General features: G+C 31.2%; 1 pseudogene; it reads left to right on the forward strand.

Moving 5' to 3' along the window:
• The first annotated feature begins 862 nt into the window (after positions 1 to 862).
• On the forward strand, positions 863 to 3,553 carry LOC111615409 (annotated as a pseudogene).
• The last annotated feature ends 3,941 nt before the right edge of the window (positions 3,554 to 7,494 follow it).

Here is a 7,494-nt window from a genome sequence, read left to right on the forward strand (position 1 = left end):
TATCAATAACAACACAATTTTTTAATATCAAAAATAAATAATAATGATATTGATACAACCCAAACAGTTTTTTAATGATCAGACTGTATTAATAACAATAAAACTGCTACTTGTTTTAGTACTTGATTAGTTTCTTTTGTTGGAAATATTTAACAGAATTAATTAAAGTTATGGAGTTATCTGAAGTTCATTTGCATTTTAGATTTACCATTTCCATATTGTTATTAGAATCCTAATTATTTGAGATAACGTGAACTTCAAGACACCTCAGATAATATGGAATATTTGACACAAAATGCTGTAATAAAATGCAAGAATATTATTTTAAAATCAAATTTTTGACAATTACAATTAAAATTTGTTTAAACTTCTTAAAATTCATATCATCTTGAGAAATCATTAGAGTAAATTATTTGTAAAACTTCTAGATCTTCTTTTGAGCATCAAACATTATCCAAACAAGATTTGTGAAACAAATGGTACTGTAGTATGTTCTCTAGTCTTTTATGGAAAAAGTACTCATCTATAATTCATATTGGTTAAATCAGTGGTTCCCAACCTTTTTTCATTAGCGTACCCCGTGACATGTCATATCTCTAGATTGTACCCCGTGACATGTCATATCTCTAGATTGTACCCCGTGACATGTCATATCTCTAGATTGTACCCCTCATTTAAGAAATTTAGTGAGTAACCGTATTGTTAATTTTACATATTGTAACTTTAAATTAAAGAAAAAAAAAAAACTAAAAGAAAAAATGTATAATAAAGTTGTGATTGTTGCAAGGAACATTATTTATCTAATAATTTTTTAATACTATTAGTTTGTGATACATAATATATTATTTTTTCTGCCATAATAACTAACTTTTTTCTGTACCCCTAAACAACCTATCGCGTACCCCTAGGGGTACGCGTACCACAGGTTGGGAATCGCTGGGTTAAATGAATATCAGTTAATCATGACTCTACTGTATTGTAAAAATAATATATGATATAATATGACATAAAATACAAATTTTACAAATTATTTACTTTTTATAATTAAAAAAATGTTCATTACACACTTGGAATTTTTAAAATTAAAAAATCTATTCTTCTTTGTTTTGAAATTGAAAATAAACATGTTACATTAGTTTTAAACATTCAATTGAATAATCTATTGCTTTTAGCCCTTAATTTTGTTTTATTTCAAGTCTATATCAATTAGATATATATTAAAAAAAACTCTGGTTTACTTGACACCATTTAACTCATCACCACTGGATAAATCAGCAGACATACTTTTGCAGTCCCACACTTGTTTAGTAAATGTCTGATAAGTCGACTCCCCTCCTGAAAACAATGAGTTCACACTGCATGGTAAACTGTGTGCAGTGTGAAGATTTTTTGCAGGAGGGAGTTGACTTATTTATTAATATATACATATTAATAAAAATGCCTTAACATTTTATGTATTTTTATATATAAAATAATAACAGATAAATAAAAAGAAAATATACAATCTATATCAACATCACAGCAGAATCCGATTTTGCATTTTCTCACATCATGAGTTATTTGTAACACATTTTTGTTAGAAATGAGTTTCCAAAAGCTAACAATACTTATGCTGAAGAAAAAATATGAACTCATGTCTGAATTTGAATGTAAGAAAATTTCACAAGCCTAATTTGCAAAACAAAAAACCTTTCAAGAACAATATTGGTGGGAATCCTGGGGAGAAAAAAAAAAGAGAGAGAGAGAGGAAATTAAGAAAATTTTTCTTGGATCTTCGTTGTGGCTCTCTTGAAAATGCCAGAGAAAGTTGCCATACAAAGATGTCAAAGATGCTCTGGCACATTGGCTAAAGCAAATTCGTTTATCGAATCTTCCTGTTTCAGGACCAATACTGAAACAAAAGGGGATGGAAACTGCTGGAGTACTTGGAATAGAAACCAACTTTAGTGCCAGTGATGGGATGGTTAGAGAGATTTAAAGGTCGCCATTGCGTGACTTTTAGAAAGCTGCGCAGAAAAAAAGAATGTCAATATGACCTCAGTTGGAACTTGGAAGGAGACAGTTTTAGAAGAGATTGAGAAATCGTATAAACCAAAAAACGTTTTCAATCTTGATGAAACTAGACTTTTCTACAAATTACTTCTGGAGAAAACCACAATGTTTAAAAATGAGAGTTGCCATTGCAGAAGCAAATTGAAGTTGAGAGTTACAATCCTTCTCAAAGCAAATTCTGATGGCTCTAAAAAGCTGAAGCCCTTATTTATAGGAAAATCTCAACAGCCCCAATGTTTCAAGGGAATGAAGAGTTTGCCCGTCATATGCAAGGCAAATTAGAAAAGTTGGATGATTTCCAAAATTTGGGAGGAGATTCTTTACAAATAATGACTCCCAATTTGTTCAGCAAAAAAGGAAGATAGCAGTCATTGTTGACAACTGTCCTGCTCATGGAAAAGTTGAAGGACTACAAGCGACTAATGTGTTTACCCTACTGCCAAATGCCACTGCTGTAGTGCAACCATTGGATCAGAGTATTATTCATTCATTCAAACATCATTATTGGAAGAAGCTTATTTTGGATTTGATTCATGTGGTAGAAAGCGGAAAATTGATTGACATTTCCCTGTTAGATGCAATTCATTACATAAAGGTTGCATGGGAAAACATAACATGCTTAACCATTGCAAACTGCTTTAAACATGCAGGATTTCATTCTACAGTGGCAGTTCAAGATGAAAGTAAGAGTGAAGAACAAAACATTCAATTGGATGAACTGCTGTGACATTGTTACGATCTATGAGAAACTGCCTCTGTTGGTGAAATTGACTAAAGCACAGTGGACAATTGCATGGAGGTGTGTTACTCAGCGAGTATTATCAATATTGTCACAGAAATTCAGGACGAGAATAATGAATCTGGAGGTGAAGAGAATGAAACACTAGAAGAGCTAACCCCAAAACCAACCAAAACTGATGCGCTAGAGGCATTAAGAATCCTTAGATGTTACTTGCAAACAATTGACAATTGCAAAGATGATTTTTTCAAGGCATTCATGATCATTGAAAAGAAAGTCGAGAAAGTTAAGTGCTCAAAACAAACAACACTAAACAAATTTTTCAGTTTATCATCTACAGAATTATTGTAATTGGAGTACACAATGTATTGTAAGCCTATAATACTGCATAAAGCACTACTGTATTTTCGTAATTGTAGTTTTGTGGTTTTTTCAACTTCACTTTAGTTGTCATATCGAATAACTTGGCACATTTCCACTTCCCCTTGGGGTGTTAACTTGTGCGAACTCAACTGTTATGTGTATATATGAGTGCTTATCACACCAGTGAACAGAGTTAAATTACAAAATCTTAAAATTAAATCAAAATTACAAAATTACAAAAAAATTATTATTTTTTACAATAAGGTATGGCTCTCCATGACCATATTATACTGAACATTTAAAATGCATTTCAGACTCAATACATCCCTCTTCAGTTAGTATTCTTAAAATTATATAAATCACAACCACAAATTTATACAAAATATAAAAAATATAAAAATAAATTACAGTAGACCCCCTATAATGTGTAGATACGTTCCACGTTGTACGAATTTCACATTGTAGGAATCCTTAAATACATGAGCCAATCGCAGCCCGACACATGTGAAGTTTACTGACTACAGCTGTTTGAAAGGTTTTCTTCCATAAAATTAATCGATTCTAGACTAATTCGACTTAACATTTCCAAAATATGTATAATTTTTTGGGAATAATCCGTATAAACTATGCTATAAACAAAAAATTGTAGGATTACTTACCGAGTATGCACTGTTTGACGTCGCCATTGCTTAAGCTTGTTTTCATTGCGCAGCAGCACACCAAATGGCAGCTGCAATTTCTGATAAGTTATTTTTCTGGAAAAATTCATTTAACTTTGGAGACATCATTAATATAAATAATTTTAATGGTCGTTGAATAAGAAATGTTTCTTTCACAAGAAATGTATAAAATTACAGTACTGTATTAGACTTATGGTACTTAATTTACATACTGTACAGACAATAGTAAACTCAGTTTACCAGCCTAAACTTTCTGTAGTGTGGTGCTGGATGGTGGAAAGTAGTTTGGCTGCTCGTCCACTATTGGTCCAGATTTGACCAATCCTGTCACGACACGAGTCGGCGACGACGTTTTATGAGTCCCTTTTAGCGTCTTTATACAAATACTGTCGCAATTTTTTCGCCATGTTATAGGAATCTCCACTATAGGAACCCGCGTTATAGGGGGGTCTACTGTATAACATTATATAAATTATGAAAATATACATTAAAGAGCAGTATTAAAAGTGACATGTTTACAATTGTCATAGGTGATGTCTAACAATTGCAATATTTTCAAGAATATCACTTTCACTGCTTTTCTTTCCTTAGCCACCAAGAACAAAAGGTACTTTATTTGAACTGGCTGATCAACGAACACTGATACACACTACTGAGTAGTGCATATCAGTGTCTGTTGTTGATGAAAATAATGAAAATAACTTGCCACTGAAGTGCCTGCTTTTGATGGACAATGCTCCTGCCAATCCCCTAGGCATGGAGGCCAAGTTACTGGAAGAGTTCGACTTCATCACCATGAAGTTTCTGCCTCCTAATATGACTCCACTAATTCAGCCGATGGATCAATGTCATTTCTAACTTTAAAAAGTATTGCACCAAAGCACTTTTTTAAAAATACTTTAAGGTTACCTCTAATAAGGAGTTAACTCCCCATGACTTTTGGAAGAACCACTTCAATATCTTCCATTGCTTAGGTCTTATTGACAAGGTCTAGCAGTAAATGACTTGCAGGACCTTGAACTCAGCCTGGAGAAACCTTTGGCCTGATTGTGTTGTAGAGAGAGACTTTGAGGGATTAGAAACAGAGCCTACTAGAGTTGTCAATGACATCATATCTCTGGGCAAAAGCATGGACCTGGAAGTCAACAATGCTGACATTGAAGAGCTGGTGAAGGAACATGGTACCAAGTTGTCTACCTATAAACTCAAACTCCTTCAAAAGAGCAGAAGGATATGCTTGAGGAGATGCCCTTGGAGGAAGAGAAGAGAGGATGTGCCTAGTGCTCTTATTAATGCTGTGTGTGTAAAGTTTTGTTGAAAGATATCACTTTTAACCCTTTGCCCTTCCATACAGTTCTTTTTGGAGACAGGTAGGCAAATAATACAGAATGCTGACGTGCAGAGTAAATGAGAAAATAGGATGCGTGAAATGACTGCCTATGCACTTCTGTTTTTGTGAAAATATTAATCACATGGGAAATACCAGATTAGTGAGAGTCTCCTGTAGCTTGAACACTTTTTGAAATGGAATTAAAAACATGGAATTCAAAGTATAATTTTTGAACTTATTGTAAGATATTTTCTTTTGTTGAAATATCAAACAAATCAATAAAAAATTAAAACAATCATTTATGTATAATTTTCATTTCTAGTTCTTTCTGCCCTGTGGGCACTAAGAGGACCCTTTTTTTTCATAGTCATTGTGGGTTCAACTAGACTCACAATGGGGACAACTGGGTGATGAGACAGGTTCAACATATCGTGGTACTCTGTACCAGATATGTTGAAAAATTGGGAAGTTGTCTGGGAGATCTTGAATCAAATCTAGAGTGATAGGCTGGTGTCTTAACTGTCTCAGCCATCCAGCTGTCTAGATAATTTTTAATTATAATAATATTTAATATTTAAAACTTTCTTCTGATTAAAATTCTTAAAAATTTTTAAATTTTTAGTTAAAGTAAAAACTCTTTTGGATACAGAAGTCCAGAAGCCAAAAAAACTTTTTTCTGGAGATGAAAATCAACTTACACTTAATAATTCATTGAAGGAATTGAATATAAATAATGTTAAGTATGTTGAAAAAACTGATCAATTATAGAATTAATAGTGTTATTTATTTGTATTTTAAGTTGTTACATAACAATTTGTTTTGTTGCACATATGTAAATTATATTTCAGTATTGCTGTAAAAACAATTGTTCAATTCAATAGTATCAATGTACTGTAAATAATTTTTCTACTTAATTTTAAAATTAAGAAGAAAAATTCAATTTTGAATTTGAAATATATTAATCTTTAATTTTGTGTTGGAAAAACAGTTTTGTTTTTAAATTACAAAAGAATCAGAATTCTTTCTTTTTATATGAGATTTTATGTAAGTAATTTTTTGTGATTAATCAAATGTCAGATATACTAAATCTTTTTTAAAATTAAAAAAAATGAACATTAGAATAATTTAAATGCAAAACTTGTGAATATATGTCACAATTTGATATATGACATCTGCCAGTAATTATAGATATAAAAATTTAAAGATAAGCATATATTACATTTAACTGTCGTGTGATGATGTTACAAAATTAAAAGCTGTTTTTAGCATAATTGATTGCCAATATTAGAAATAAATTTTTATTTTTAATGACAAAATATTCAAACTTTTTTATATGTATCTTTTTTTCTAATTATAACTTAGATTGTCATAATTGTATATTAAAAATAGATATTTTACAATTTGTAATAATGATACAATTTATATATTAGATATATGTATTGACATCATATTAAAAAATAAATGTATTTATGTGAATTTATACATAGAAATGTTAATCATTTTTTTAGAATTTTTTTCTCTAAATAAATTAATGTCACTTATGTTATAAAATACAAACTAATAATTTTTTAGACATTGAGTTTCTTGTATTGATACATTAACTTCTGTCTCTGGTAAAGTTCTCTGCTATTCTACAACTAAAAAGTATAGCTTGCTGCCATGCATTTTGCAAAACCTACATTTTGGCTCCCACTGAACTCTTGCTTCCCACCCGTTATATAACACCTACCATTGAGAATTACTGAGAATCAAACGAACAATTTTCAATTTGATCAATTTTCTGGAATGTTTACAATCATTCTATAATCGAACCAATATGCAATAACAAATTCGAATTTAAAACAGTTTGAACATTTGGTTAAAAAATCGAAATATATAAAAACATTTATAACAAATGTCTGAAATGTTATCAATTTAATATACCTAAGTACTCAATGAAAACTAAATGTAGTTGAAAACAAAAAATCGCATCTAAAATAGTACAGTATAAGCCGTTCTTCAGGTTAAGCCTTAATAATTCTCCCTCTCCCCTCGTAGGGGGTGGGGGGATTTACAAAATTCTTAGTGTGCATTTTCATGACATACCCTGTATACAAAATTTCACCTCTAGGTTCAGCGGTTTGCTCTGGGAGATGATGAATCAGTTATTCAGTCAGGACAAGTAATTTTATATACAGTAGAACCTCAATTATCCGGACTAATTGGGGATGAAGGTAGTCCGGATAAGGAAAAATCCGGATAATCGAAACAAATACTTTAATTTGTCTTTTAATGATAATACAACACGTTTTCTTTTCGATGACATATCGGTAATATTAAAAGTAAATACT

The sequence above is a fragment of the Centruroides sculpturatus genome, unplaced genomic scaffold (assembly GCF_000671375.1).
Source record: "Centruroides sculpturatus isolate CEXI.00-Female unplaced genomic scaffold, Cexi_2.0 scaffold2248, whole genome shotgun sequence".
Lineage (NCBI taxonomy): Eukaryota > Metazoa > Arthropoda > Arachnida > Scorpiones > Buthidae > Centruroides > Centruroides sculpturatus.